The sequence below is a fragment of the Coffea arabica genome, chromosome 6e (genome assembly GCF_036785885.1).
Source record: "Coffea arabica cultivar ET-39 chromosome 6e, Coffea Arabica ET-39 HiFi, whole genome shotgun sequence".
NCBI classification, from domain to species: Eukaryota; Viridiplantae; Streptophyta; class Magnoliopsida; order Gentianales; family Rubiaceae; genus Coffea; species Coffea arabica.
In genome coordinates this window covers 60,839,265-60,851,197 of record NC_092321.1, presented here as the reverse complement: position 1 = coordinate 60,851,197, position 11,933 = coordinate 60,839,265, and positions in this window count along the sequence as shown.

Genomic DNA, 11,933 nt, shown 5'->3' with positions numbered 1-11,933 from the left:
GAGGTGTTAGAACATCGCCATTACCATTAGGCAGCTTCCTGCTTAGGAGCTTGACCTCTTTTTTACCATTGAATTTTTTTCCTTTTTTTCCTTTGAGAGCCTTTTTTCCTTTTTTTTTTTGGATAAATTACCTTTTATCTCCCTGTGATTGGATACTTTACCACATATCCCTCCTATGATTTAAAAATCTATATATAACCTCTCATGATTTAGGTTAAAGTGTCAACTGTTAGTTTGTTTATTAAAACTAACTGTCAATAGTAAAAAATTAAGTCAAGTAAATAGGCAAATTCACTCTTTCACTACTTTTTTTCTTTTTTTTTTTACTTGTCTTTCTCTCTCTCTCTCTCTTTTCTTCTGGGAAGAGAAGAGATGATTTTGAAAACCTATATTTTGACTTTTTATTATTGACAATTTATCAATTTATTAGTTTGACTTTGAAATTCTATTATTGATAGTTAGTTTTATAGAAAAACTAATGGTGATACTTTAATCTAAATCATGAAGGAGTTATATATAGATTTTTAAAGTATAGGGAGTTATCTGGTAAAGTATCAAATTAGAGGTGGGTAAAAGATAATTTACCCTTTTTTTGGGGAGGGTTATTGCTTTGAATTTTTGTCTTGAGGTTCGTCATTTTGTATTTGGTATAATGTGACAATGTGAGGATTCATCAACTGTTCTTGCATCCAAATCCGGTATATATGTGATGACGAAAGATACGAGTATTCGAGTTTGCATTCGTAAGAATTCTTTCGTCTTCTCCTTCACTATAAATCAAGTATCCAGAAAGTGTAAACAATTATAGATTCAATACCAATTTGGCAACAAAAAATGATTAATCTTTTGGGCAAATTACACTTTACCCTTTGTGATTTAGTGATTTTTCACATAACCCCCGTCGCTTTAAAAGTTATACATAACCCTCTCATGGTTTTGATTAAAATATCAAAATGACGGAAATGATCATTCATAACGGAGTCACCTAAAATATCAAAAATACCCTTATGTAAAATTGAAAATGATTTATTAACCAAGAGAGGTTATATGTATATTTTGAAAATAATAAGGGAGTTATATGGTAAAGTATTAAATCATAAGAGGATTATATGGTGAAACATAAAACCATATGGGGTTAGTGTGTCATGTATTTATAATGGTAATTTCAATATTTTTAAAGGTTCTGTTACGTATGATCATTTCCGTCATTTTGACACTTTAATCCAAACCATGAGGAGGTAATGTATAACGTTTAAAACCATAGGGGATTATGTGAAAAATTGCTATATCACTGGGGATAAAGTGTAATTTGCCCTAATTTTTTTTAGGTAAAAAATGATTTAATCTAATTTGTACCAAGTAAAAACTAGTAAGTCTAGGAAATTAGAAAGTATTAAGTTGAGCATTCATACTCTAAACATCTGGTTAGATGAAGAATGGGTGAATCCCAATCTTAGATGCTAGGCATCAGTGAATTTTGTAGGACTGTTTGTCCCTTTTGATTGGACCTTTGTCCAAATACTGTAAAGATTACGGTGATATATATATCAAGCTAACGTTTCGACAAAAAAAAAAATGAGCCGTGCAGGACGAAAAGTTGATAAGGGTGCTACAGGAACATAAGGAGGCGATAAGATGGTCCATTGCTGATATCAAAGGCATAAGTCCCTCATTGTGTATGCATCGGATTAGGATTGAAGAGGATGCAAAGCCAGTACGTCAGCCGCAAAGGAGGTTGAACCCGATGATGATGGAGGTGGTGAAAAGTGAAATACTCAAACTTCTCGATGTGGGGATAATTTTTGCTATTTCCGACAGTCAGTGGGTTAGCCCGGTGCAAGTAGCCCCTAAGAAAGCTAGAATAACGGTAGAAACAAACCATGAAGGTGAGCTTGTTCCAATTCGCAAGCCTACCGGATGGCGTCAGTGCATAGACTACTGCAAGCTCAATGCACTGACTAAAAAGAACTACTACCTTCTTCCCTTTATTGATCAAATGATTGAAAGATTAGCCTATCGAACTTACTATTGCTTTTTAGATGATTTTCAGGTTACTTTCAGATTGCCATAGCACCGGAGGACCAAAATAAAACAACATTCACATGCCCGTTTGGTACCTTTGCCTATAGAAGAATGCCTTTCAGACTGTGTAATACGCTTGCAACGTTCTAGAAGTGTATGGTAAGTATCTTTTCTGAGTATGTGAAGAAAATCATAGAAATATTTATGGATGATTTCAGTGTCTATGGTGACAGTTTTGATGAATGCCTTGATAATTTGACCTTAATTTTGAGAAGATGTATTGAAACTAACCTAGTTTTTAATTGAGAAAAATGTCATTTTATGGTTGAATATGAGATAGTTTTAGGTCATGTGGTGTCCTCTAAGGGTATTGAAATAGACAAAGCCAAGATAGATCTTGTAATTTCCTTACCTTATCCCGTAAGCGTACGGGAAGTGCGTTCTTTTTTGGATATGCAGGGTTCTATCGTAGGTTTATTAAGGACTTTTCAAAAATTAAGGCTCCACTGTTCCAACTCCTACAAAAAGATGTGTCATTTGAATTCAATGATGATTGCAAGAAGGCGTTCGATAAGTTGAAAGAGTTATTGACCTCACCACCGATCATCCAACCTCCGGACTGGAGCCTTCCGTTCGAGATCATGTGTGATGCAAGTGGCACTCAGTGGGGGCAGTCTTGGGCAAAAAGTTGGAAAGGCCGCTCATGCAATCTATTACACTTCGAGGGCATCAATTGAACTACTCCACTACAAAAAAAGAGTTTTTAGCTGTTATTTTTGCTTTAGAAAAATTTAGATCTTACTTGTTAAGAGCTAAAGTGATTGTATATTCTGATCATGCAGTGTTGCGGTATTTGATGACCAAGAAAGAAACTAAGCCGAGGTTGATTCGATGGATATTACTACTCCAAAAATTTGATCTAGAAAGTGGAGATAAAAGAGGGGCAGGAAATCTAGTTGCTGATCACCTGAGTAGATTGCCTACTGCAAAGGAGGACTTTCCCTTAAGGGAAACTTTTCCTGATAAGCACTTATTTTCTCTACAATCATCTTTTCTTTGGTATGCAGATATGGTAAATTATCTGGTCACTAATCAATTTCCTGCAGGATGGCCAAAGGTGAAAAAGGATAAAATCAAGAGTGATGCTAAGTATTATATATGGGACGACCCATATCTCTGGAAGCATTGTGCAAATCAAGTAATGAGAAGATGCGTAAGTGACAATAAATTTACTTCTATTTTAACTTTTTGTCACTCTTATGCATGTGGGGGTCATTTTGGACAAAAAAGAACAGCCCGTAAAGTGTTGGAGAGTGATTTTTATTGGCCTACCCTATTCAAAGATGCATATCCATTTTGCAAATCTTGCGATAAATATCAGAGGATAGGTAATGTTTCCCGTAGAGACCGCATGCCCCAAAACCCCATATTAATTTGTGAAAATTTTGAAGTATGGCGTATTGGCTTTATGGGCCTATTTTCATCCTCTTATGATTTTTTTGTATATTTTATTGGCTGTCGACTATGTCTCAAAGTGGGTGGAAGTAAAAGCCACCCGAACTAACGATTACAAGGTAGTTGCAGACTTTGTCAAATCTCACATTTTTGTTCGTTTTAGGATGCCGCGGGCCATGATTAGTGACCGAGGAAAACACTTTTGTAATTGGGTAATTGCGGCTCTACTTCGTAAGTATGGTGTTCTTCACAAGATTTCTACATCGTATCACCCTCAAACGAATGGGCAAGCTGAAATTTCGAATAAAGATATTAAGTCTATTTGGGAGAAAATGGTTTGCCCTGATAGGAAGAATTGGAGTTCACGATTGGAGGATGCACTCTGGGCATATAGGACTGCATACAAAACACCTATTGGGATGTCTCCCTATAGGTTGGTATTTGAGAAGCCGTGCCATTTTCCAGTTAAATTGGAGCATAAGGCATTTTGGACAATTAAATAATGTAGTATGGACTTGGTCGAAGCGGGAGTATAGAGGAAGGTCCAATTGCAAGAGTTGAAAGAGTTAAGGAATGAAGCGTACGAGAATGCCATGATCTACAAAGAGAGAAACAGGGTTTTTCATGATCAACACATTTCAAGGAAAACTTTCGAAATTGGACAAAAAGTCCTCCTCTATCATTCCAAGTTTAAGCTCTTCCCAGATAAATTATGCTCTCGTTGGATAGATCCATTTGTTATTACTAATGTCTTTCACTATGGTGCAGTTGAAATTCAAAGTCTGAAAGCGGAGAAGAAATTCGTAGTGAATGGCTGTCGTCTTATGCCCTATTATGATGGTTTTACAGTAGACAAAATCGAATCTATGTAGCTTGAGAATCCCATCTATATAGATTGAAAAGTTTCCGGCGCAGTTTAGCCAAAGACATTAAAGAAATGCGTTTATTGTGAGACAACCCAATCCATTTTTTTTAGTTATTTGATTTGTTTTCTATGTGTTTTAATATGTTTCTCTTGAACTTTTCATATTTGATGGCTTAAATTTTCGTTATGGATGATTAGCAGGCTTCCTACCAATTAGACATGTCCACGCCAATTAGGCACGTCTAAGGAAGGCAATTTTCATTTGCTGGCAGAAAACTCTTCACTAGTTAGACGTGCCCACGTTAAGTGGTCACGCCTAAGGCATGAATTTTCATCGTTTGGGCAGAAGATTCGGCATGAGTTAGGCGTACCCACGCCAGGTGGTCATGCTTAAGGATCTTAATTTTCGAGGGTTGGTCAGAAGATTTTAGGGCAGTTAGGCGTGCCCACACCTAATACAGTGGTTCAAAAAAAAGGGTGTTGTATTCTTCTTCTCTCTTTTCTTTTTCTTCCTTTTCTTTCTCTTCCCCTTTCCCACTGTTGCCTTCCCTCGCATGATCGCCGCTATTCGCTTTCGCGCAGCCCTCACGCGTCACCCCAGCGCGCTAGCCTGCCGACCGCGCCTAGCGCGCTGCCCGTCGCTTGTTCGCACGACCGTTGACTCGCCCGCTAACCTTAGCGCATCATCGGTTGCGCGCTCGCTGCTGTCCGTTTCGTCTCACCACAGCATCGCGCACGCCACCAGTCCATTCGTCGCTGCTGTTGTAACACCATTCCACCGTCACGCCATGCGCCACCGCCAGCCACCCAACTCAAGCAACTGCTGTAGTCTCTACTGCCGTCGGGCGCCACCATTGCCGCTGGTCGTAGCCCTCCGTTTCCTCTCAATTCGCTACTGTCACCAACGTCACGGGGCTCTCCACCGTTGTTAAGTCGTTGTCAGGTTCTTCTGTCCCTTGATTTTACTTTCTGTAATAGCCGAGGACAGATATTTTCTTTGGTAGCTGATGACAGATGTTTTGTGGCTTATTGAGTCTTTTGACTATTTGATGCTTCCTTAGAATTATTTGGGAATTTGCATCAATTCCGCATTGGGAAGGGATAGTTATTTGAAAATTGGTTGACTTGATTGATTAATTGGATTGCACTTTCTGGTTTCGCTATCTCCCATTAACCCATCCCTGTTGCTTTGACATTGACCTCTCACAACTGGATTTTAAGTAGTTACTTAGTACTCCACCTGTACCTAGTGTCTTTCTGTCAGTTTGGGGGTGTGACCTTGTTTATTTCATTATTCTCGATCCCTTGTTACACCAAATGGCTAAAAAGCATGCTAAAAAGCAATCCACCGCCAGCACTTCTTCGCCCCAACCCATTATTCCTTTGAGTGGACCTTCCTAAACAACTGTTTCGGGTAGTCCCCGATCCCGCCTTGAGAGGACCAGGGGGATTCACCTCTCTTCCCTGGCACACTTTGGCAGTTATCTGACCTTCACTAAGGCCGCCGATAAGGAACGGTATGCCACTGCTTGTACAAAAAAAATTATTTCTTGTAAATTTATCCATAACCCCGCACTAAACATTTTGAACATTAGAGATGAGGTCACTAGGAAGATAGCTGCCATCGGTTGGACCAATTACGTTTCAATTATTTTGCCTGCTTTTACTGAGTTAACATGAAAATTTTATGCCACTTTTGAGTTCAATATACCTGATGAATTTTCTGTTACGACTCCTGATGTGGTTCGTTTTCGATTGATGGGTAAGGAATTCAAACAGTCTATTACTGAATTTAATTTGGCTTTTGGCTTTGTTGATATCTCCTATTCTCAATCTGCTGAATATATGGCGAGTGCCTGTGAATACACTGAACCCTTTTTCTCCCATAACATTGGCTACTGGAAGGATTTGTCAGTTGATACCCAATCTTACGATCCTAGCCAGTCTAAGGCCTCTTACCTAAAGAACCCCGTTTTTCATTATTTTCACAGTTTCATGGCTTATACCTTCTCGGATAGGAAGGACAGTTCGGGTACTTTGACAAAATTCGAGTGCTTTTTTTATTTGGTGTATGGTTGCTGAAGTTAAAGTTAACTTGGGGTGTTGGTTTGCTTCTCACTTCCGGACTGTCTTGAGTAAGAAAAATAAGTCATTAATTTTGGGTTCATATATCACTCATTTGGCCGTTAATCTTGGGATTGTGGATTTGAATAATCATAATCTGCATTTGGCTTATACTATGGAACCCCTTGATTTGATTTGTTTGGGAAAAATGGGTTTAGTTCAACAGATCAACGGTGTCTTCCAGTTCACCCCTCCAGGGCCGATCCAACTCTCACCAAAGCGCAAGGCTTTCAAAACTACTGCCTCTGAGACTGGCAGTACTTCTACTGATGCCCCTAGTCCTTCCCCTTGTGTGCCACCACTATCATCTTCTGAAGAGAGGTATTCAGCAGATCTCCGCTTCCAGTTACATCAGATGGATTCTCGATTGGAGCAGATCGAGCGCTAGGAGTCCTGCATGGCCCAGAACTTCGCTCACTATTTCCACCACGTGGGTTTCCATCCACCATTTCCTCCCAAACCTTAGTCCATTGGTACCCTCCTCCATGTTTAGGGAAGTTTCGTTGTCCCTTTACTTCATTCCCTTGTTCTTTACTACTTACATTGGGGACAATGTAAGGTTTAGGTGTGGGGGAGGGTTAGCTATACTTTTAGGTGTTTGTTTTGCATTTTCTTTTCCTTATTAGTTCTTTGTTTTAAACAATGATGAATGCAATTGAGATGCGAGTATGAATAGTGAGTTCATGCCATGGGGTTTTCTACTTTTCTTGATGATGGAATTAATTGATGAATATGCTGGATTTGACATTGATTCCTGATCACTTGTGAGATTGTTGGACCTAATTATGAGCATTATACTCTATATTTGCTCTATGTTTCGCTTTTCGTTTGTCGAATGGTAGTACACATGGTTTGATCATTCTAGAACTTGCTTTGTTATGCATGTCGAGATCACAATTTTGTTGAATTAGATGCATTAAAATGACGAGGGCACCCAGGATTGAACCATTTTTGACTTGCTCAAAAACCTACCTTTAGTGAGCCAAGTTTAACCTTTAACCCTTGTCTTTGTTTGATACCCCAATTATTAGCCTAAGACCTCTTTTTAGACTTTCTCTTTGTACATTTATGCTAGAGAAATGATCAAATTTCATTGCATGAAAGTGTACTAATTGCAAGGCAAAGAATGAGAAAAGAAAGTGTAACAAGTTCATGTGTTTTCCGGGATGTTTGTGTCAAAAAAAAAAAAGAAGCAAATAAACATAAGTAAAAGAGAGTGAAAAACGTGTACAACATGCTCTCGTGCATACTTCTTGAATTGTGATTATGGGAAGTACCGGCAATTGCTTTCACTTGGGTGGTTGATGGAAGTGCAGCATGCCTTGGAAGTGTAAACTTACAAGGAAGTTGTGCATTGGACTTTTGGCATTTTCTTTGGCATATTTACACCTTAAATTATCCTTCTATCCTACCTTCACCCGAGTCCCATTACAACCGTATGAAAGTTCCTTTGATTTTTGCATTTGATTCATGGTTGAGTGGTGAAGATGTGATATATGAGCAAGCTTATGGTAATGTCATTCCATTGTGTCGATTTGAGAGCAGTTTTATACCCTATACACTTTGGAGTGAATGAGTGCATATTTAATGTGAGGAATGTCAGTTTGATATATTTTGAGTATGATAAAATTGTTGGGGAATGTGCGATGCCTTTATTGGTATGACTTGTTAGGAATTGTTTGGTATCTTGATTGCGTTTCTGAGTTGGAATATGCTTGAGAACAAGCATAGCTTAGGTATGAAGGAGATTAATAGGGTACATTTTAGTAGGGTATTTCATTAATATTTCATAATCGTTCGGGCTAAATATTGCATTATTTGGTAGATTCTACTCAGGTTTTGTATTTGGTGTTTATTACAGAAATTGGTGAAAAAAAGGTGCTGAAAATCAATCTTCCAGAAGACTTTCTGACAGTTAGGCGTGGGCGTGCTTAAATCACGGTCCCAAAACGAGATTGTCAGGATCTCACACATACGGGGGTAGCTTCCAAAGAATTGTGGATTACAAGTCCGATGCTATGCTGGAATAATTATTGCCTTTTTCTATTTAGTAGTTGAGTACTATTAGGAAATCATATTTTTAGGAAATCTGTTAGATTAGGAAAGTTCACATAGATTAGGATTCTAGATTATTGGGAAGTCTTTTTAGCTTGAGTTTTTGGGGGGAGCAGACGGGACGACTAGGAGTAACAAGAAACAAACGGCTTCGACTTTTGATTCTCTTCCTATTATTTTCCTTCGTCTTGCCCAATAAAAAGTTTTGTTCATTACTTTCTTTGGGGAATCTTTTGATGATAACAGAAATAATTAATTCGCGCGGTATTACTCCAACGAGGATGAACTAATCACCCATTTCTAGTCAAGGAGACAACTGAAGATTTGGTTCAACAATAACTGTGAGATCTAAATTATTTTAAGTGCTTCCTTCAACCATTGGTATTTGTATGTTTTCTGCTTTTTGTGGCTATGATTATTGTGTGTAATTGAATAGGTGCGCAATATTTAATTATTCACGTAATCTATCTGCTAATTAGAGTAGTTGAATCTGTAATTGCTTGACTACTCTAATCCCGGTAGCAACTGACGTAATTGGATTTATGTCAGGGAAATGTACAATCTAATTTAAATAAACCCCGTAGCATATTTATTGATTAGAGTAGGATTTCTCTAGTTTATAATGCAATTGGAGAATTAAATCCTATGGTCGTACCTAGAGTTATTCCTAAATTAGAGAAGTAGTCAATAGTTGTACCTTGACTATTGAAACAGTAAGAAGAAACTGACTGTCAGTTCGTATCGACAGTTAAAAATCTGCTTATTAATGAATATTGGAATTATAACTGCATCAATAATCAGTTACTTGAACCATCTCTGAAGTGTAACCTTGGCTAGAGTTTTTCCATTAATTGTCTCTCCTAATTTCTTTTGCACGTTTCATTGCCTTGGTGATATTCTATTAGTCGTTAAATCTTGAAAATCCCCCCATTTTGTTTTAACTTGAAAAGGAACAAACTTTCCCCTGTCCCTGAGGATACGACCCTACTTGCCCTATATACAAATTAAAGATTTTTCGTGAATAAATTCTGGTATATCGGATTTAGTAAACTCTTTGGAACCAGAGTGACTCTAGTAACTCATTGCACATCCAGAGTCCCTACTCCAGTATTAGAATTGACACGGAACTACCTTGTTGGCGACTAGGATTATTATTATTATTATTATTGCACAGGCTCTACACCTGTCAGACATCAAGACTTCTGCCGAGGAATCATTCTGGTTTGAAGCTTTGATGGTCTTCCCAAGCCCTTGCATCCTGTCTTCAGACATGCATTTACAACCACCAAGCTATTCTTTGCAATTTTGTAGTTCATGAGCTCGCATATTTGTGATGGATAACGAGGTACAAGAAGCGGGGTTGGAGGATGCAGTCGAAGTGTTTCTTTGATACAAGCTTGCAAGTATGGTAACTGTGTTAAGCGCTTCTCACTTAAGGCTATTCTTTCAGTGCATTTTTCAAAAGTTCATCAAGAAGTTTAGAAAAGGCTTCTTGGTTTCTTGTTACTTCTGCCATTGCCCATTCAATTGCTGTGCCGAGGGTTTGTTGAGATATGCCAACTTTTCTTGCAGATTTTTATTATATTATGCTTGGTACTAAAATAATTTAATTAGTAGAAGAATAAATTTTATTGTTAGGATATTTGTTAGCCAAAGATCATGTTGGTTTGTTAAGAAATATTTTAGTCAAGATTTTCTAGGTAGAAGATTATGTTATTAAGTAGTTTTGTTGAGATTTTTTCGGTTAATTGTTAGCTAGAAATTGTGTTAGTTTGTTTCATATAAATACTATAAATAGTGAGTTGATGAATGAATGACATAAACTCATTTTCAGTTTCAATACAAGTCTTTTGTAAGCCATTTTTTGCAATGCTAACTAAAGTATTGTCTCTTAATTTATGCCCTAAAAAAAATTAACAAAGTGGTATCATGAGCTTATGTCTTAAGGCCTTAAACATAAGTATGTAATAGATTTGATTTTAAATGGAGGGATCACCATAGCCTTTGTGAAATTTGGGAATAATTTAGCTGATTCTTTTACAAAAGCTCTTCCTAGAAATTTAGTACAAAGTACTTTGTATGGAATTGGATTAAAACCTTTGTTAAGTACCAACAATGGGAACCCAGCTTCTTCTTAGTAAATACTAAGACTTGAAGTTTAATGGGTAAAACAAGTTGTTGATATGCGTTTATAAGCACTAGAACTTCCATTCCAAAATTTATAAAGTCAAGTGTTGACAATTTACATTTAGGAAGGATGAATATAAATCCTTAATGCAGTATATTGATTTAAATGTCTTGAGTAACTGGGACACTATACGAAACTCCACTTGTATGAATGTTAGAAGTGGTGCCACTTCAACGAGAGAGTTGGCAGTCTCTCATAAAAATTCATGAACAATCAGGATTAGCACATGGCTATTAATGTGCTAAGGTAGTTAAAAATTCTTGAAAAGTAAGATATGTGTATTGTGTGCTTTTTACAATATAAAGGATTGGAATTCAATCTTCAAACACCATCAATTTTATAGCCTTGTGCATTAGGGAATGGTTCAAGTCGAGAGACACATTCTTTAAGTATAATACTTGTCGTATGAAAAGAAAATCCAAACTAGCGGCAAACTAGCAGGGAATTGTTAGTAGTTTGTCATTAATTTATGTATTTAGAGATTTTACTACTATGAATTTTTATTTAACTTAGTAAGATAGTTATTTAAAATCTATAAGTTACTTTTATCATTGTATGTCTTCATAAAAGAGGAGTTTATCAGATTTACGGCTCTTATAAAAAAAGATTGATAATTCAATTATAAGGTCACATTGAACCCTTTTTTTATTTGACTGTCTTCAAATTTATTTTTTGTTATAGATTCCCTCCCTTCTTGCAATATTTATCTTTTTCAATGAATTTGAATTATTTACTATGAACCATGTACAATAATTTTTCCAAATGCACTTTTTATTTATACATGAGCAAGTTTAGTAGTTTTGGTATAATTCATGATAAATTGGTTGTTGCATATTTTGTGTTTAATTAAAAATAAATCAGGATTTTTTTAATATTAGGTATATAATAAATGTAAAAGTTTAATTACTATCTCAAACAAGCCTATTTATTTTCTAGTGAAATGTAATATTCGATGAATTTTATTATATTATTATACATTGAAGTGCAAAAGTTTTTTTAAAAAAATTAATTGTTATCAACAAATGGAATAGGCAGTAAGCTTTTACTTTTAAGAACGGAAGAAATCTCCTACTACAAATCTAGGATCGTACCACAGGAAACCTAAACAACTTACAATAGACTCAAAAGCAAGCAGCTCAACAGAAACATCTTATACAAAAATATCTTGGTTTTGCACATAATGTTTATTTTAAATGACATCTGTATAGATTACTTTGGAATATT